The sequence below is a fragment of the Pleuronectes platessa genome, chromosome 14 (assembly GCF_947347685.1).
Source record: "Pleuronectes platessa chromosome 14, fPlePla1.1, whole genome shotgun sequence".
Classification (NCBI taxonomy): domain Eukaryota; kingdom Metazoa; phylum Chordata; class Actinopteri; order Pleuronectiformes; family Pleuronectidae; genus Pleuronectes; species Pleuronectes platessa.
The window spans coordinates 8,725,538-8,747,429 of record NC_070639.1 but is presented as its reverse complement, the minus strand read 5'-3'; the positions used below and the strand labels follow the sequence as shown (position 1 = coordinate 8,747,429).

At 40.0% G+C, this 21,892-nt stretch overlaps 1 long non-coding RNA gene across 1 annotated transcript; it reads right to left on the bottom strand.

Moving 5' to 3' along the window:
* Positions 1 to 612: 612 nt before the first annotated feature.
* Positions 613 to 20,957, bottom strand: LOC128455836 (uncharacterized). Its single transcript, XR_008341767.1, has 2 exons — positions 20,910 to 20,957; positions 613 to 1,288 (listed from the first exon to the last, which is right to left on the bottom strand). It is a non-coding gene; the product is annotated as an uncharacterized LOC128455836 (long non-coding RNA).
* Positions 20,958 to 21,892: the final 935 nt, after the last annotated feature.

Below are 21,892 nucleotides of genomic sequence, written 5' to 3'. Positions count from 1 at the left end.
GTTATTTATTTGATGATATATGTGGTTTGGGACGATCGTCGCCGGGTGTCCTGCGGAGACGCGCACATGACGCTCACACGAATTTAAAATGGAGGCTTTTTGCGTTTCGAGGACATCTTGCCTTTCGTTACGCGCAGCACGTCTAACTAAATATCACCGGACTGAAGATAGACGCAAACAAACCAAAGTGAGTGTCTTTTGTATCGCGCTAATGGACACAACGGAGCGTCCTGTTGATTGGGCCTAAACCGATCTTCCCTGATACCTTCAAAAGAAAATAGACCTTAACCTACATGAACAGAATGGCAGTTAAAAATGTATGTAGAATATTTAATGTGTATAATATATAACATAATGATTCGAGAATTTGACCCGCAGCGACTCTGTCTGTTCTCACGGATCGTGTTGAACAGGCCGGACATCCCAGCAGCGCTGCATCGAGGCCACACGGGCCGTGATGGGCGTCTGTTCGTCTTTGAAGATGATATTTACAAGAATAAAAATTACAATCATAGAATAACGTAAATAGTAAAACTGCTCAGCTAAATACGCAGTATTCAGATAAACAGATGCCACAGTTTGGTACTCCCCTTCAAAGCACAACAGACAAAATCCGATTTAATTTTTTTTATTTTGAAAGTGCACAGACAGAACAGTGAAACGTAAAGAATAAGACCTTTGCGTGTTTTAACAGTCAAATACAATTGGTGAGTAAAATACATACCTGTGAGAAAAGCCACCGTTAACTGCACTGGATGCAAGTGGTCAGCTTTGCTACAGCAGCACGATCAATATTGGAGGCTTCAGCAAATGTCTTAACTCCAATATTTACGTGCTGCTACAGTAAAACGACCAGAAGATGAGGGTGACCACTTTTGTAATCAGGAACAACTCTGTGTGGTATCAATTCAGATTGTGGAGACTACTGTATATGCAGATGATTGTCAACAGTGAAAAAGGTAACAGGTTTGAATGTCTACAGTGACATCTAGGTTGTAAATTCTGGTTTTCCTGCTGCAGCACAGTATGGCCTGCATCTCAATTTAACCCACAAACCATTCCGTGCTGCTACAGCATCACCAGATCTGCTGTCCTGGTCGCTCAGCTTCCAAATCCTCTTATCTTTATGATTGCACGCTCTTCTCAGTCTTCCAGGCTTTAAGTCTTTACCAAATGTTCAGAGACTGGTAAAGACTTATCACCTATTGTGTATCTACCTAAAAAAGACACTCAGATGATCAGTGTCTTTTGCAGACTTGCAGAAGCTTCACAAAAACAGGCTCTCCATCTGAAAGACAGATAAAAAGACAGTAGTCAGTAAAGACCGTACTCAATGTCAATGCACTATATCACCAAAACTTTTGAAAACCAGAGAGTTTCAATCTAGCTGTTATTACAGTCTCATCTCTTTTGGGAAAGAATTTCAAAACGTTTTGAACCTCACTGACGAGGTTTGGACCAATTAAGCCAAAATGTGAGATCACACATTGATGTTGAGAGATATGTGGCTCAATGTCTGCTTCCAATGGTGTTGAGGTCAGAGCACTGTCAAGCACTTCCAAAATCAGAAAAACAATTTTCTAAAAAAATGAATCTGTTTACTGCAGTGACAAACTATGTGGCAGCTCAGCCAATATGACCAAAACTGACCCCGAATCATTTACATTTTTTTATCCAACCTTACAAGAAAGAAGGGTGACTTGTCAGAGAAAGAATCTCAATAAACTGTTGAGAACGCTTGGGTTCAAATATAAATCACTTCAACGTTGCACTCGAGCGAAACATCTGTTCTATGTAAAAAAAAAAAAAACTTAGATTACACCAAGTAAAAACAAGACCATTTCAATAGTACCTCCTCAAAATACTAGCTCTTTATTTTGGCTATTTTGAGCTTCTGTTTATAAATATTTTTTTTAAAAGAAGAAAAAAAAGCAAGTCCTTGTTTGCTCATAAACGTGTTCACTGAATCTCTATTGTAATCATGCATGATATTGGGTCCAGCTTGTGTTGCCACTAGAGGTCTCAATGGACCTGTAATCATGACCTTGGTCTAAAATGGACAGAGCCTCAATCTAATGACATCTAACTTGCATACGTCCATCAAAAAGATATAAAATGAATCAAGCACATACTGTGAACTTATACAAAAAAAGAAAAAGGCATTCCATGCATGCTCTTGAGAAAATAATTATAATTTTGTAACTGCAGAAACATTTTGTTGTTTACTTTGGAGGTCACTTTCCCACAAACACCAAATTGGTCACGGCTCTAAATTGTGTTATAATGCAACAAAACAAGTTCACTGATAGATGGCACAATAAACTGATAAAAAGTGCATGGGACAAACGTCAAAGACCTGTGATTTAGTTTAGAAAATCATAAGTTTCTAAATAAACTCAATCGTTTATTTATTATTCTATGAAGCCTCCAAGTTTTAACTACACCTCCAGTGCCCTTTTCACTTGCTTTACATTCATCTCCGAACAAAAGCTTCAGCATACACAAATTGTTTCTTATCTCAGTTAACATTCGGTGCAAGCAGGTCAAGAACCGATACAAAAATTATAGATTGTGATAAACCTCAATGATTACAGCTGATATGTTGACAAATAAAAGGTGGAGAACATAGGTGTAATAATTCTGTCCACACTCAGACACTTGACAGTAGCAGGAGGCTGAGAAGACAGTCAGGATCAGCATGTGCAGTGTGCTTTCCCCCCTTTTGAAATTAATGAGCTGGAGCCTGAACCTTTAATCACGGACAATATTCATACCACAGCATAAAAATATCTTACGATGATAGCATACAAAAAACCTGGTATAAGATGTCTGGTATGAAAATGAAGCACTTCATCAAGAGTTTAAATTTGAAACCAAATTTACAAATTAAAGTCAGCATCTAAAAATCTTCTTTGGAACAAATTGGGCATGAACTTTGCTAAATTTAGTGTAACAAGTAAATAACAAATCATATTTACGGAAATTATGCTAATGCTGTTAAATTGTTGCAGGTCCTGCAAAGGCTTATCAAAAAGTCAAATAATTATGCATCAGCCAACACATTGTACTCAGGTTGATTCACTTAACAGCAGATCTCTGGGATGAGACAAATCTCCATGTAATAGGGATACTATGGTCCACATCACCTGTCCAGTGCCTCATATCCTAGGCAAAAAGAGGGAGCAAAGTCTGGTGTTGGAAGCAGTGCCTAGTAAAATGCTAAAGCAATCAGTAAAAACAAAGTAAACAATTATAAAAATCATAAAATGCTTGGTTAGATTAAAAAAGGCAAAACATCTGTTCATCTTCCAAATCATTTGGATGTTCACCTTTTATCTTTCTAAACTGAAACATCCGTTTAAGCTGTTCAGAGCACCAACCGGTTCCTACTAATAGATGTGAGTCCGCTAAATATGCCAGATTCTTTTTCATCAAGATCCACGAATTATTCCCTAGGAAATTTATAAAAAATGAAAGAAAAAAATTAAATAAATTATATAAAAAAGAAATAAACTATCTAGCCACTTCAAAGAAATTCAAAAAAAATATCCTGGATTAGCCCCTTTCCAGTAGTTTGTGTGTAATCCTGCTGACAAAAAAAGGCAAAAATATGACCTCCCCTCGATGGAGGTAATTATAGATGTATCGGTATTTTTTTTTAATCTGTTTATTTGTGGGCGCATGTTCTTATGACCCAAAGAAAAAAAAACTGATATTCACATAATTTCCACTAACTTCGACGCATCATTTGCCTGTCTAATATGTCAAGCCAAGACAATACTGAATGAATTAAACCAAATCAGTCTTGAAACAACTACTTTACTCTGTCCATCTTTATAAATTACGAAACAAACGCACACTAAAGGAACTCACCAGGTAAGTTGTGTACGTTTCTTTTAAGCAGACAATTTCTTTATAAGTATAATTGAATTGTTCCCATCAAGGACTCTAACCTCTCCCTATTTTTCCTCACTTTCCTTTAAGGAAGCATGCCCGGACATGTCACCTTCACAGCCTTTTAACCCATTCCAACAACATTTGCCCCTCAAACAATGGCCTCAAAGAGTCACCTGACCCCAAGGTTGCGGGTCAAGTAACCCCTACACCCCATCGGGTATAAGGACCTGGACATGACAGCCTATCACCTCCATCAAGTGGTCTGGGCTGGCCTCTTCTAGTCTGCGTCTTCTGCCTGTATAAGCAGAAACTAAAAGGGAGTTCTGCTGTGACATCCTTGGCTGTGGGGGAAATAAAATCTGACTGTCAATCACATCTATCCACATGAAAACATCCATGCAAATTTGAGTTCCTTATTGTATTTATAATTTCTACCATAAGTCAACGGAGCATGGAAAGAAGTTACTAAAAAAAGTAATATATGCAGACAGAGACACCCCATTTGGCAGTCATAACAATAACTGATTAATACTAATTTCAGAGTATATGTAGCCTTCTATTAGTCCAAGATAAAGTTACTGTAAAAGTAGATTTACACAAATAATTAAAACAACATCACATGTACATTTAAAGCCAGACAAAGACCAGGCGTTAGGCTAGCAAAAATCATTGTCCTGTGTATGGCACCACAACACTCAGTAAAAAATATGCTATGATCACTGTGCCACAACTGTAGATTGTGTGACAATGTTTTTCATTGTCCACTGGGGCAGCATATGATCTCTCCAGCTGTAAAAGAGAATACAAAACCAGTTCCTCTATAATAAAAAAGTGGTTGGTAGTGATGACATGAAAATAATATGGAAACAAATGTATCTCATTTTCTAATGAAAACACTTTGTGTGTCAAGTCTAAATGCAAAACAGGAGGTGGTGAATAATGTGATTGCTCATTGTAGAACAAGGATGCTACCTGTGAAGCACTGCTCTGTTACATACAAACATCTTAACTGTAATGGTTGGTGTCAAACTTAGGAAAACCTGTTAGGAAAACCACAGACACAGGAAGAGTGACTGAGATTCCCTGGAAACTGCAGACGTATCTTGTCAAATGAATAATGGAAAAGTTGCGAAACTTGACAAAACACAAACCTGCAAATCAACAACCGAATAACACATTTTCAGCAGATATGCAAGAGTGACCTTCATAATTGTTTCACTCCAAGTTTACACCACCCCTTCCATTTACTGTCAGGTGTCACTGTGACAGAGGGACTCTTTACACCCAAGATACACAATATAAATATCTGAAAACCAGGATAAGAAATTAAAATTAAAATTCGAATGAAATTAATTTCAATTATAAAACCAAGGGACAGTGTTTTTAACTATTGTCGGAAACCAGCTGTTGAAAGCACACTCATACATCTAACACAGAGAGTACTGATTAATGATTCATTGTACGGCTTTCAATTAGTCACTTTGAGCATGGCTTATGAAAGGGCACATCTTATCAGATTTAATAATAGTCAAAGCCTCCATTTGAGCTTTTTGAGCAAATTTTAAGACCAACAGCAGTGTCTTTCATCAACCCTAACACACCATTGTGTGGTGAAATATTTAAGCAAACTCACAATTGCGGTTCCTTGTCTATAGAAAAAAGCATTTTAACGTATAATAATGACTTATTATTCTTCATCAAAATAATTTCCCGTTATTTACAACTTCACTTGAACAATTTCAAGCTGTCTCCAACTGCCACGAAAGACAGAGCAGCAATAAACAGGATGCAGACAAAGCACACTGTGATGCAATTTCAAAAGTATACAAGGTCCTGATTTACACATGACCAAAAGCATTAAACTATAAAAGAGCATGGTTACAACCATCTCAAAATCAATTTTATTAACTACCAAAACCTTTAACATGATTGCCACACCGTTTTTCTTCATTGCAGTGAAGCACTATTTACAGATTAACCAGTAAGGCTGAAATAATATCCATGTAAAGTGTGTAGTACTGCAAGTTATATGTGCATACACACATCAGCAAGAAGGGAAAAAGAGGAAGCCAAGTGTGAGAATTGAGTGGCACACCCAGACACTCATACACAAACACACACTATAGTTTACTATACTATAAATGCCTATAACTGGGTTTAATTCAGATACCGACATTACTCTGGTTTACATTGTAGAAATAAACACCCGCAAAATCTTTTATACTAAAATAATAAAGCTTCCCAATGACTCTCGTTACACTGTTGACTGAGTTAGCACATAAACAAAAATAAAATAAAAGATTGATATTTAAGAAAAGGGAGTTGTGGCTTTTGTGTGCATTTAAATGTAAAAAATTTTTTAATGTCACCTAATTCCTTTGCTAGGCTTGACCTACCTAACACCAGCTGTACACAGTGACATTTACACACGAGCAAAACAACTTAAGTTACCTCAGTAAATCCAAAAAATGTTAGTGCCAATATTACTATTGGAAATATACCAAATTATCTGTCTGAATCAGACTTTCAAAACTGAACCAACAAGAGAAATCGTTGGTCACACAGTGTAAAAGTATCTGAGCTCTGTGCACCCAAACACACTGCCAGTCTTTAGAGCAGGGGTTGAGGTTTCATCTGCTTAACCAAGTTAGGGCATATAATTCAGAAATACATAGCCACCAATATTTAAGTATTTTCAATCTAATTGCTCACGCAATAATATTGTAATATAAATTTTACACCCTCGGGTTAAAAATGACTAGAGCCGCAGAAATTAGGAACCCATGTGTGTCTTGTCAGAGGAGGATCGTCTTGCTATATCAAATCTTACTGCCAGTGCTATTGCAGGTTATCATATTACCCCATTTTAATTAAATTTAATTATCAAGCAGAGAATTCAAAAGCGCTGTAGCAGCTAGCGTGTTGATTTTTAACATACTGTACGAGTTCAAAAGTATTTCTGCAGATACAGAATAAATAAATAATTTTCTAAATTAAATTAAAATTAATAAAAGGTAATCACAAGCTTTGAATGAAACAGGACAAAAGATCAGATTTTTAAGAAAAGCGTTTGACCTTTGAATCCCCCCATACACAAACGATTATCTTGCTGACTGTTTCAATTTATTGGATTTACCAAAATGTGGCTAAGTATACACAAACAATAACAGCAGTTAAGTTGACAATTGTTCCAAAATTGTTAATGTCATCACGATAAACTACTTTAAAAGAGTATTTTCATTTATCGAAACAGGTGTAAGGCCCTGTGCACCATAGTGATGCATTTCAAACTGTATGCAAACATCAAAGCCAATGCAAAACATATGCTTGTAAGACGCATGCAAGGACTTGGCACCCTCATATTCTGCACTGCTGCCACTAATGTTATCAGTCTCAACTTTATGGTTAAACACAACAGAATAAATAAACACTTCTTTTCACTGAATATCCCATGAACTCAAGGTTTACCTAGAGTTACCACTATTTAGATTATTCCAGGATTAAAATGATGTCTACCAGGGAACTGACAAATGCATATAAAACCATTTGACAGGTTCTATTTAATACCGCTCAGTCATAGAACCAAAACCATCCCCTGGAAAATAACCAACACGGGCCGTGAAAACCTTTCCCCATCACAGCAAATTTGAATACTATAAAGTTTGTGCTGAGTGGTGCAGAAAGAAGGAAGAGAAGGGTGGGGGGTTCTCTATAGCCTGGCTACAACACATGAGAACAAGTACAAGGAGAGGCAAAGTTTCACCAGGAAATGGGGGTTGGAGCCCATTTTGCCGGAGGGGTCTGCGAAGACAGAATGATGAGTCACAGAATGTCATGCTAACAGTCTGAAACAGCAAAACGGTGCTGTACAAAAATATTGAAAAGGCCAATAGCAGAAAATGGAGGGAGTCACAGACCTGCAGCATTTAAAATGAGATTAATTGTAGGCCACACAGGAATAAAAACTGTTGAAATACACCACTAATCCGACAACTGCATAAACACACAGTCAACAATGCTATAATCTCCTTCAACTGAATAAGAGCAAAATATTTCACCTATATGAGCACAACAGATATCCATTATAAAGCTAAGAGTCTTGATCTTAAAATTTCACTTTGAAAAAACGCTACCTCTGACCTTCTAGAGATTATACCCACAAATTAAAATTTGTACTTTTAAAATAACAATACTAGGTACACACTGTAGTTGATATTGTTAAACTGATAAAATGTTTCCATCATTTAATGAAACTCATTAATCATCTCTGATGCCGTTTTAACTGAAACAGTAGTATCATCTATGAAGTGTATTGCAGAATTTTTTTCCCATATTAACAGAAACTGACAGTGATTCATTTGATTTCATATCTTTTAAAGTGCTTATGGCAATTTGGCTGAAATTAAACCATGAAAGGTGTGACATACAATTTGGACTGTCAGAAAGAAATAAGGAGGCAAATGTACTTATTTGAATTGTTGAGAACACATGCCACATACACCACCTTACAGTCCTAACAGCCAATTCTTTGAAATCCAGTCTATAATATAGTAAAAATATATATTTTACACCCACTCTACCCAAATATATGGAAATATTAAAAAAATACATCCTTTTGAATAGATTGTAAAGATTAGCATTTTTTGTGTTTTTCACATAGGAGCATGAAAAACCACATACTACACCAGTAATGTACAGAACAACCCATTAATTTTAAATACACCACATGGTGTACAGCAACCAATTTGTAAATAATTTTTTCCTAAAGCAGATAATCAGTTGCCTGTAAAAATTTTAGTCATCATACTACTCAATGCATTTCATACACCTACAGATTAAATATTTTATGTCCGTGACACATCAGGTCTCTTAGTACAATCATTTCCTCATCAAAATCTTAACTAGGGTGTATGGCAGTGAACAGATCTCTCCCTCGTAGCATACAGTGGATTTCCCTTCAACTAAATACCCTAAACAATGAATCTAGCTATATGGAAATGGAAGGTTTAATAGTGAAAATGCTGCCCCATGTCTGCAACAACTATTACACTACAGATAAGATCTGTGACTTGATTCAAGATAGCTATACTCACATCATCATTTGGGTCATGCATATGTAATCAAAGTATAAGCGCAAGTCTTTGCAGAGTGTGAATGTAAAAATAACAAATCTGGGAAAATGCTATCAGTACGTACACTGTCAGATGTGACATGCCAAGGAAACACCATCTTCCATAGGACACTGGACAGAAGTGTCTGCCCTCGGCCCCTGCTTCAGATTGAGGTTAAAATGAATCATTTTGATGTAGAAGTTCAACAAGATATGTATCCGATTATGTGTTTGAATAAAAGCAGCCATGTAGAAGATAGGAAAGGCCTCGCATTATGTAACACATTAAACCGATCTGTGCTAGAAGGACGTAAAAGGGGCGGGTTTAGACTCACAATTATATGGAGACTGTCTTTTCCTCCCTAATGCTTTAATAGATAAGTAGTCATGTTCGTGAGGAGAAGCACAAGGCAGAATAAAATATCATACATGCAACCCCTGCAGTACCTAATGACCAGGTCCGTTTAGTCACTTCCCTCATAAACCGATTAGATTCCCTCTTTAATGTACACGTAGATGGATTTAATCACAGCACACGGAAAGTGGAGCGAGGCAAAAAAAAAAAGAGAAGGCTGAATGACACACAACGCAATGCCTGAAAATCCCCCGAACCAAAAAGCACCTAAGCCCCACAACAATAAATATCATTTTTTTTATTTACTAACGTTGATTCCACTTTACTGCATCGTTAGTGGTTATGAGTCATTCGTCTGCCGTTTAACAGGCTGTTAAAGTTGAACCATCATCAGTTGCCACCTATGGCTGTTGTCACTTGGCCGAGAGCCACGTTGATAATTTCTACATATTCAAACGTGTTTACACGTACAAACACGAGGCCGGTACTTAACACTAGGTGAGGTTAAGTTAATCATTAATCCAGGTTGCATTAATACGAGAGCTGTCAGTAACCTTAAGACCGCAAACACCTCAACAACCAACCACTCAGCGACATTTTAATTAAACCCATCACTGGCTGCAGCATCAATGAGCAACTAAGGTGATTTCTTTATAACAATCACCAAAAAACGCTTGAAACGGAAGACAACGTCATAACCATTCACCAGGGGGAAAAAATCTGCCTTCGCTAACAAGCCTGGTAAAAAAAAAAAAAATGAAGTTACCACAAAAGGCACTGTGTCTGCCCCTCGTTGGGCTTTTTATTTTCCCTCCCAGGTCGGTGGAGGTACCGTGTGCGTGTGTTGACACTGCCGCCCGAGCTGCGGCTCCGCTCCAGCCTGGCTGCCTCTGCACCTCCCGCTCAAAACTGGGGAGGGAAAAAAATAGTACGTTTCACTTCAACTTTGATGAATAATGCGCAACTTGAAGGTGTCTCCCGTGAAGAAAATAAGAATAAATATTTCCCCTTATATATCCTCCCTCACGTCCCGGTTAAAACGGACAGTATGGGCGCTTTTTTTTTTTTTCTACCGTTACAGCGCAGCAAAGTGAGAAGCCCCTCTCTGTGTGTTAGCCCGCTAAGCTAGTAGGCTAGCAGCTCGGAGTGGAACAAGCTGGCCAAATGGCTAACGTCTCCCCGCCACGGTCGGTCTCCTCTCCACGTAGTCCGCCTCCCCCCTCCAGTCCTGCTCACATCGTCCGACTAAACCCACACGGAGCGGCTTGTGTCGGTAGTTACCTCTGTTGAAAACGCGGGTCTCCCTTTGCTGTGAGGAGGAAGAAGAAGGGGGGAAAGGCGCAGTTTGGATTTGGAGCGCTCGACTCGTCTCGGCGGCTCCGTGGTCGCAGCATCTTCTCCCCGCAGCTGCTCAGCCGATCGCTGCTCACTCGAAAATGGCGCCGAAAGATACACTCCTCATTCAAATTCGATAGAGCCTCCCATCGCCGCGATTGGCCGAGCGGGCGGTGGATTCCGCGCAGCTGATTGGTCGCTGAAAATGCACTCTCGAATGATCTCGCAGGCCACCGCAGCGCGTTAACCCCTCAGGTGCCGCAGCCACTTCTGCACATATTGCACTACAAGGCCTATTTTAACACGGCGTCTTTAAATTGTGGAATTAATGCCACCACTGTGCAGATGCACGCAACTCTGACAAGTCACACAACACAAAACTATGTGGTAGAATATTGAGAGGAATCATAAGTCCTGGGAAGCCTATTCTAATGGAATCATGAGGTTCTATAGTCACAATCCCTCATAAACATTACATGCACTTTTACTCATTTCTTATCTTAAGCTTAAAGGAAATGTTCTGTGTCACAACCACGATTTCTCACTTGCTATTTTCGATACAGACATACACGTTATATACATCAATTCTTATTCGTATTAACCTCGAACCAAACACATAAAAAATGTCTAAACTCCACAGGCCAGTCTCTGTCAGGGACTGTGGCACCGCATCTATAGTAATCCACAGCAAATAAGCAAGGACTGTCAACTTTTTCAAACACTTTCCCCCTAAAATCAGTTAAAAACTGGGCTTTGACTTAATTTGAATTAATGCCACTAGAATGCAGAAGCACAAACAACAACATGCAGCTTTGACAAGTCACACAAAACAAGTCTATGGCAGAATATTAAGATAAATCAAAAAGCAACTAAAGTCAGGTATTACAATACCTCTAGATAAACATTACATAGATGTAATTTTACTGATTTTCTATCCGCAGCTTTCAAATAGACTTTCTGTGTCATAACTTTTACTCACTTGGCAAAAACCACGAACACAGCACTGTGGTGTATTTGCAATACAAACATACACGCTACTGTATATGCATTTTAGGTGCATGAATTCTTTGACTTATCCTTGTACCAAACATTATCATTTTGTCAGGTTTCTTAGCACCTGTGGATAAAAATGTCTATACTCCACAGGCCTGTTAGTGTGATACATTCCTGTAGGACCACATCTATGAAGTAATCTACAGCAAAACAGCAATTGCCGACTTTTACTTAAACTTTGCCTCTAAAACTAATTAAAAACTGCATTTTGGGATCTGGGAAATTAATGCCACCATTTTGCAGAAGCACAAATAACAACATGCAGCTTTGACAATTCACACAACAGAACAGTCTGTCGTAGAATATTGAGAGAAATCATAGTTTCATGAAAGTCCGGCATCATTAGATCCTACAGTCACTATCACTCGAGAACAACATAAGTTTTACTTTTACTTATTGGATTTCCGCAGCTTTCAAAGGGACTTGGTTATCCAGAAACTTTCTGTCATGACTTTAGGAGGAGCTTGGCAGAAACCACACCCACACACAGCACTGTGTTGTGTTTGTAATTTAGACATAATATGCATTTTAGGTGCATCCATTATTTGACTTAACCTCGTACCAAACAATATCATTTTGTCAAGTTTCTTACCACCTGTGGATAAAAATGTCTACACTCCACAGGCCTGTGTCTGTTAGCGTGATAAATGTCTGTGGGACCATATGAACTAATCAAATAATAAAAAAACGTCCTCTATCGCAATAGTTATCCACAGCTAAACAGCAATGATTGAGAGTTGCCATTGGCCTCATGGTTTAAAATGCACTGTTCTGCAGATGACCCAGATTAAATTGTGTTGGCTCACTACTGTTACACTTTCACTCACTGATTTTTCCTTACCAGGGGGCCTCCTATGTACAAATTAACATGTGTTTTTGTAAATGAGTGAAAACCCTTTTAAAATGTACACACACAAACACACTATTTCAAATTTAGACTTTCAAAACATCTTTTATATATGATTGTATAAAAAGGGTTTTCCATATAAATCACACATATACATATAGTCCTGTGGGTGCGGAACAGCGCTAGACAGCAATAGTCACAACACAGTGACTGTCTACTGAAATGGGTCTTTATCTTAACACAATAGTTAAGAACAGTCATATAATATCCAAATAAAACACATTATTGCAGCTATAGATGACAGAAGCAGAATATCTCTTATATGTGTATTATTAGGTCAACAAGTCCTAAGGCCAAGGGGATGTGAACCCAATCACATCAGAGAACTAACAGCAACAGGGGATTGACTCTGAATCACTGAGGTAAAGTGTGTGACTAACACAGACGTCAGGTCACAAGTTGTATTCTCTTTCTGTCCTCTCCTCGATCATATCATTTGAGAAACCCTCTGTCTTGGTTTATTTTCTACAGTGCAAATGAGGACACTGCTTTTTTCTATCTAAAATTGCAGTGACATCATATGGCCCTCTCTAATTATCTCCACCAAGGATGTTTGTTTGTTTTTTGTCAGCGGGATTATGCAAAACCAATTTGCACCAAACTTTGCAGAACGATCAGGCATGGGCCAAGAAAGAACCCATGCAAATTTGGTGTGGATTAAAACAAAGGACCAGTACCAGGTTTTATGAATTTTTAAGGATCCTGGTGCTAAAAACAGACATTTATGTTGTAGAGGTCGATGAGTTTGCACAGTTTGTTGCAGATTATCAGACAAATTCCTTTTTCTTTTTCTATTAAAAGACCTAGACAGACATGTGTAGGATTGTTTGGCCTTGGCAGTGGTATATGCTCCACTCAGTGATATTCTACTTTCAAATAAGTTTCCTTTTCTTTAACATTTGACTGATTTGTTGTCTGCACCTTTCAAAGCGACTTGGTTCTTCCATCTTAAAGGAGACACGTTCTGTGTCATAACCACGTCTTCTCACTTTAGGTTCAGCTTGGCAGAACCACATACACACACATTGCTGCTATTTATCACCAAAGCCCGGACAGTCTGAGCTATGCCACCATGACCCTGCTGTTAAAATATCTACAGTAGCATAGTGAACCTCGAGCAAGGTAAACAGAGACAGCCATTTCATCCCAACGCACACATAATAACAATATATGATATTATCCTGCTATACCAGTAGTTGACTCCACCAGGTTTCATTGGAAAAATAATTAACTGCAACCTGCCATCAGTTGTTCTTCTTTTTCTTTTTTTTATAAGAACCTATCTTTGAACGCAACTTATTATACCTGTGAAAAACATTGACAAAATTGCAGATACATTCAACTTTTCCCTCGACTGTAACGTCTTTTTTAAACTTGATATTTATAAGAAGCAGGTCATTACTTAGCGCTGTAGCTGCATGTTGTAGTAAAAAACATGATGTTTTCTACTTTGCAGTACAAAAGCAGCCTGTGAGAGAGAGGGCGCCCATTGTGTATGCATTCTGGTGTGGTGTGGACAATGGGGCGGAGAGGAAAAAAACACACTTGTTTACAGATAAACTGGTTTGGACAGGAAGCCAGTAAGGAGGAGCTCTGTGTTGTTAAACAGGCATGTGGAGAGGCAGGGATGAGCCAGCAAAAACACCACCGTGACCATAGGGAAGATCATGATGTAGTACTCAAAGACAAAACACACACATTCACATGCACACATGCGCTAATATCTGCAGATACACACATGCAGGACTTGCAGATTTCCATTCTGTCATAACGCTCTTGTACATCCAAACCCTGTTGATAACATGAGCAGAAAATTGTTTGCTTAGTTTCACTATGACAAAAACAAGATTACAATATACTGATGAGTAAGAGCAGTAGCCAGGCTGAGCTCTGGTTGAATACTATACGGTCCATCCTGCATTGTGTCACCGTCACATGAGCACACACTGCCTTCCATTAGGCAGGAGACCCTTATGACTCACGAAAACACAAGTCACATGTTACTACACAAATGAACTACGCTACTCAGACGGCTCTGTGATCCTCTGCAACTTTTCCTGTAGGCCCAAATGAAATCCCATCATAATGCATCTCTTCATTAGGAGCGCCGAGTCCGAGCGGGGCTCTCCCCTTGTCCTCCAGTAGTCGAGCTGAACAAGAGCCACAGTGTCATGTGTCGTGGTGTTTGGCACAGCGGGGTAACCCGGCTGCAAAGTTGCCACGCTGGGGCAGTTTTAGTTCAATGTAATTTGATTTCATGTCGAGAAGACTTGCATGCATAGATGGCTGTTATACTCAGCTGCTTCCTATTCAAGGAGGAGTTTTACCCCCCCATGCAACCCAAAAGGTAGCACTTCACAACACATGGGACTGCATCTCTACAAATGATGGGGAAATAGCAGCTCAAATCCAGACATGCATTTAAGAAGACTAAATTATACCCCAAAACAATAATTAAAGTCAGGTATGATACTAAACCATGCATAAGCACCAGTGTGCTGCATGAGACTAGCATTAAACTAGCAACTCACAGTGAACTTGTCAACTTGCAAAAGGAGAATTTATTTAATTCTTGTTTGAGAAATAGGATGCTCATCATTACTGCATTTTCACCAAGGAGGTTGTTTTAGTCTGCGTTTGTGTGTGTGTTTGTTAGTATGATTTCACAAAAGCTACCTGATGGATAAGGGTCCGGGATGAACCTGTTAATCTTTGGTGTGGATCTGGATCAGTGGGGGTATCAACAATTTGTTTTCTTCACTTTCTTACAATTGCAAGATAAAACATCCTTCAAGATTTTTGGTTCAAAGAATTATGTTCGAATGTTGATGAAAAAACTTGATATTTAGCGAATTGGTATCGATGAGTGTGTTCAATTTCATCTGGCTCCAAATTAAGAATCTGGATCTATTGGATTTCAAAGTGGTTTCATAGGTTTTTTTCAGGTGCAGAAGCGTAACAAATGGAACTGGAAATCTGCAACTACCTCCAAAGCTGAGAGACGTAATGTTGCCTTAGCTATAAGGCTTGTTATAATTTAAAGGGACGGATGGGCCTTGGCGGAGGTATACGCTCTACTGAGTGCAATTCTAGTTTTAAATCACACTACATCTACCACAAAATTATTATTCATATAAGCCACAAAGCAGAGTGAAGAGGGAAAAAAGTTCATAGTAAATGTCAACCTGTGTAAAGTGACACGACTGCAACACACACTTCCTTATGAACATGCATGAAACAACTGAAGAAGAGTCGAAGTGCACAGCACCCTGAAAGAAAGTGTGAGAGACTAAGGGCTTACTATATTAATGTGGTCTAGTCCCTTGTCTTGGTCTTTAGAGAACACAATGAGCCCCACTGAGAACTCCACACTAGAGAGAGACTCTCCATTGATGTCTCCTCGGTTCCCCTCCCCCTCTACATCTGTAGCAGCTGCCCCCTTGTGCTCCTGTCAGCAGGGCAGAGTGTGTGTGTTTGCGTGTGTGTAGTTTGAGGTGGGGTTGGCTGCGAGGTTAGTGTGGGGCGTGTTATGACACCTCCCCCTTTGAGGGGTCCGGCCGCACACTTGTGGGACATCACATTTATCAATGGCTAATAGTCACTAGCAGGTCACCCTGAAAACACAACAGAGACCTATGACCTCTTTTTAGCACAAAGCCTGCGAGGTGGTCACATTAGCCCCGAGACACTATACAAAAGTGTATACACACACACAAACACACAAAAACACAGTCACACACACCTACACACACACACACACACACACACACACACACACACACACACAAACACACTTCTTAACTGTTAAAACATGGTAACATGTTGTTTCTTAATTTGCTTTCTACCAAACCATCCCTAAAACCTAATCCATAGGAAACATAAATTATTTATCTTAAAGTAAAAGCAAGAGAAGAAGGGAAAAAAGAAAAGAAAGAACTTTTATAGTCAGGGTTCTGCTAAACATTATCACATGCTTGGCCAGCAATTTCAGATGTTACAGCACAAGAAGCCCTTTTCATTTTGTCTCTCTATAATCTAACAGAGATTCTCACACATGCCAATCAAATTAAGCGGGCATAATTCATAGAGCGGGCTAAAATTACATTTCAAACTGGGGACAATTAAGGGGAAAAAACTCAGCTAGCGTGGTAACAAGCAGAAGGAGACAGGAGAGAAAGACAATAAAGTGAGGTTTCACTATGTAATATTCTTGTTTGAGACTTTAAACAGCAAAAGAATCAGCAAAAACTGCATTGTAGACACTAGAAGAGATCTTTAATCTCGTAATCAGAGGCTGTTAGAGACAAGAGAAGTATAGTTTCACCCTAAATTGGGATTGTTTTAAAACTCTGTGAGACTGTTTTCATATGGATCAAATACTATCCTGAGACTAAGTCGAGTAACAAGCCCATACCACCATAAAGATCCACGAAAAGGATTCAATTAAAAGAGGCACATGCTACTACATGCTAAACATGCCATGGTCGAGTGGTTAGAATATGATTTCAGTTTCCATTCAAAAGAAAGGTGATTGTTATTTTTGGGACAGGTTTAAATCGCCCTACAAAACATTTGTTTGGCTTCCTGCTCTAGTAGTATTTTTTTCTATCTTGACTGGTTTGTCCACACCCCTCAGTGCTTTTTTTTTTTCTTTTAGTGAGGCAGACTGCTGAGAGGGATTACAGAGGAGGCAAAACACAAGCAAGATCTAATCCCAGGCCAGCAGAGTTACAGAAAGGCCTTGAAGAATACAGGGTCTTTTTTGTGCCTCAAGCGGTTGATTGAGAATATTTTGTGCCCTTGTTCTTTATCTTTGAATTAGAAAAAGAAAAAAAATCCAAGTGCGGTATGAACATAAGCTTCACCAAAAGGACTTAAGACTCTCCACTGTCACCTGGATAGAGCATATAAATAAATGGTGACAGAAATATTCACAATACTATATTTTAAAAATCCGGTTACCTTTAATCAATTACCATGCCAGAAATCAATCTACAAGTCACAGAGGGCTGATCAATATCCACAAGGCCGGTGGGCTATTTACAGAGTATATGACTGATTATTCATTCCAAGACATCCACTTAGTCACCAGCTCTAATGACATTTAACCGGCTAAAGGAAACTGTCACAGGACTATTTATTTCATTACAGGATTATATAAGATAAGTTCTATGCTGTTTTTCAACTGTTATCTCATTAACCTTTTAACCACAGGACCTCTAAATACAAGCAAATCCTCTAACAGATATCAATAATTGCCTTGCATGAGTGTGAAACAACAGTCCTATGCCATACTGTATGAATATCAGCGTTTAGATAATGTTTAAATAGGGTTTATGATTAGAATTATCTCTTGATCGTGGCAACAGTATGTCCACAAACAAATTACGAGGAACCATCACACATCAGTTTCAGGACAGAATGAAAGGAGGTAAATTAGTTATTAGTTAAGCCGCTCAGTGAATTACCCTGAAACAATGATTTTCATTCTTTACATATCACATACAGTTACAACCAGTATTCTTGCATTGCATCAGTCACATTCATGTTAGTGACAATTAACCTTCTTATTGGTGACTCTTAGATAATGCTGAAAACTGGGAAGTGTCTTTACCTCTGCTTGTAGTTCTTCAGTTGATCTCACCTTAATGTCGCGGCATTGAATACTGTGAGACTGTTTACATTATCCACAATTGCACTGAGGGAATCCAGCCAACATACATTAAAAAGATAAACTAACAACCACAGCTTGTGGCTCTTCGTCTCAAGTGCTCTGATTGAATTTAATGATTTTATGGTCTCGTTTGAAATAGCGGGGAAAAGCGGCGAGTGACTTTATTCTTATGGGAGATACCTTAAATTCTGTCAGGGCAGGTGTCAATGATAATTATACTGATGCGATTCATTGATTAAGAAAAACTTTAAATGTCATTTTTCAGAAGGAAGAATTTTCATCAATACTAAAGCATTAACAATCCTAACCTACAATTATTGATCTCGTGCACTCACTCACAATGCTCACATTAAAATGAATGGAAAATAACACAACAGTAAATTTAGAAAATTCAGATACTGTCATAATCATTATATTACTTGCTATATATATTACTTATATACTACGACTTCTACAAAATCCACTAATAATAATAATAATGATGTAATCATGCAGCTTGCCAGAAGGGACGTAGGATTAGATAGTATGTGAACGTTCCATGAAAAAGACACTGATTGAAGCTTTGCAGCTTTTTTTTCTTCTGGTGATTAACCCTGATGGTTTTTGACAAATAGCTGAAGTCAGAAATCCCCCTATTAATTTTCAAGTTTACATGATTTTTATGTACAAAGATTGTGACTGTCCAACTTAGTTGTTTTGTCACTCAGTCACTATCGGAGCTGGAGGGGCGGGAGGACTGCGGCTAATCTCCACTATGACAGTCGGCGAAAACAGTTGCATGCTCTAAGGTTGCAATAATACTGTATGAGAAAAGTCTGAACCTCTATGTACAACTAATTTAATGAAAATCAAGGGGTCCGGTCAAACGATTTAGCCAAAAAATATGACAAAAAACGATATAAACCATTATCACAATAAATGTCACATTGTCATTATCAGGCTGTACAGCGTTTCAAAACTAAAACAATATCTGTCCACACAAGCATTATAGCTGCATGTCAGTTTTAATCCTTGTGCATACTAGCACTCCTGAAAATGCATATCACTTGATCGCATGGCTCCCGCTAGAAAGAAAATAGACAGAGGAATTGTCACAAATTGCTCAAATAATATCTTGTCTCCTACGACAGTTGTATCACTGGAAAATGCAGAATTTAACTGCAATACAGCTCTTAGCAAAGACCGCAGGGTCAGCCACGCTTGTAATTGATTATCAATCTTGCGTTCTCTACTGGTAGCCGAGGTTAATGCCAGTTGTTTTCTTTCGGAGGAGAAGAATCGGTGAAGGTTACGTCATGACCGAAACGTCCCGATCAGCAAGTAGTTGTGTCTACGTCATCGTTTTCAAACCTCTCAGATTCTGTCCGTCCAGACTACAACGCAGCAGCAGCGTTTTAGGCCTTGTCTGTTTTATCGTCTCTCAAACAGACACGGTACAAAGCATTGTGGACGCCAGACGCAGAGTTGATGCGTTATCAAGAGAAAACGTATTAATGTGGATGCAGCCATTGTCTGTGGCACCTGATCCTGACTGCACTGCAACAAGGACACAGTAATAAACTGTCTGAAACCCACCTGGCAGCATGTGTGGACAGTATGTGAGTGCAAACAGGTTCATGTGAGCTCTGACTGCATCACACCTCCACAGAGCAGCTCTATTCATTGTCCTGCTTCTGGACTACAAACCGACCGTTCCTGCAGGAAGTCCCTCCCCCCGCGCGCCGCTCTTCTACCTCGATGATGTAACCACTTTCCAAATATAGCGTGTTGCTGATGGCGACGCGACGCGCCGATTGGCCGCGGCGGCTGCCAGTCTCGTGACGTAGCCGCGGATCGTGTTATTATTGTAAACAGCCCGCCTGCTCCTCCACCGACGCTCGGTGCCCAGCCGACTACTCCATCCAGTTTCTTTGTTCATGCAGCAAAAAACACCGACGCGACGCGGCGGAGCGACCGTCCGCCCAAACAGCGGACCGGACCCCGGAGCAAAGTTACGCACATCCCCCGGAGACCGTGACAACACGTGTGCTCGATAAGAAAATGATCGCAGTGCCGCTGCTCGTGTTGTGTTTGTCGATCGCCGGGTTCTTCATGCAACCGGCGACCGCTCCGGAGGCTGCTGCATGAATAACAATAATAAACTGCAAGTCTCGTCAATGCACAACACGCACTATAGTGTAGCGTTTCCATCACATGTATTATCTTACAAAGTCCTTTTTACGCACAATAGCTGGATTGAACCTACAGTCCTTTTGTGGTGACAGTTCGTTGTCAATGGATCCTAAATGTCAAAATTGTCCGAAGAAATAAAAAACACCCCGCAAACTTGTCATTTAGGGCACAGCATGCACAACCACAACCCGTACAATAAATATGATAACAGATCGATAACTTATAATCAACCTCCTCATTCGACACCATCACAGCAAATAGACTTTATTTGAGCTCCCTGTCGCAGAGAATATACCTGATGTTTTTTTCCCCCTTTGCTGTGTGATGACTGGCACCGCGCGTAAAAACTCCGGTAGATACACACCAAAAGTTGAAATGACTCCAGTGAATGTTTAATGGCACTTACTCGATCGCCCTCGATGCGTTTCGGAGTGATCGACTGCATCCTCTCCCCCGGCTGCCCGCCGCCTGCCGCCGGCCGCCTGGTGACACCCCTCACCCCCGCACCACTGACGTTTCCATCCAGGCAAGTTGACAACAAGCTCCCGTCCTCCGCGCTAAGTGCAGTTTCAGCAAAGCTTCAAGGAAGTTGTTTCTTTTGTTCCAGTATTTTTTTTCGGTTGCGTCAATGTTGCGAAAAGGAGAGAGATAGAGCGAGCGAGCGAGAGAGAGAGAGTGAGAGAGAGAGAGGCGCTCCGCCTATGAAGAGCGACCGAGGGAGAGAGAGAAGAAAACACTCACACGCTCACTCACGCTCACTCACGCTCACACACACACACACACACACACACACACACACACACACACACACACACACACACACACACACACACACACACACACATCTGAGCGCAGCGCACTATATCCTAGTTCGAACGGGCTGGCCATTAACGAGCAGAAACCCCCCCTCTCTCATCTAAATCCGCGATAAAGTCGTCTCCTCAGCTCACGTGTCCGGGACGAGCAGCAGCAGCATCCCTTCAAAGTGAAGCAGACACGGTAGCTACACGGTGCCCGGGTCCAATAGGCTGCCCAAGATCAGGCTATACTATAGATCCGCGCGCAAAGAGGAGCGGAGACGTTTGCGCATAGCCCAGGCACCGTAGCTTGGATCTCATGGTTTCTTCTCCTATTGCTTCCAGTGGGGGGGGTTGGGGGGGGGGGGGGGGGGGGTTCTCTCTGTCCCTTCACCGTGCTGGAGTCTTCAAAACACGACCTCTTTCACTTCCAACTCTGCTTTAGTTCCCGGACGGCACTGGGCGGTAACGACATGCTCAGTAACGCGTTACTACCGCTTCCTTCAGCAGGGAAGTATAACGATTTCCTTCCACTCAAAATAACTCTGTGCCATCACCTTTTTTCGCCCTGAGCCCCGTACCGGACTAAAGT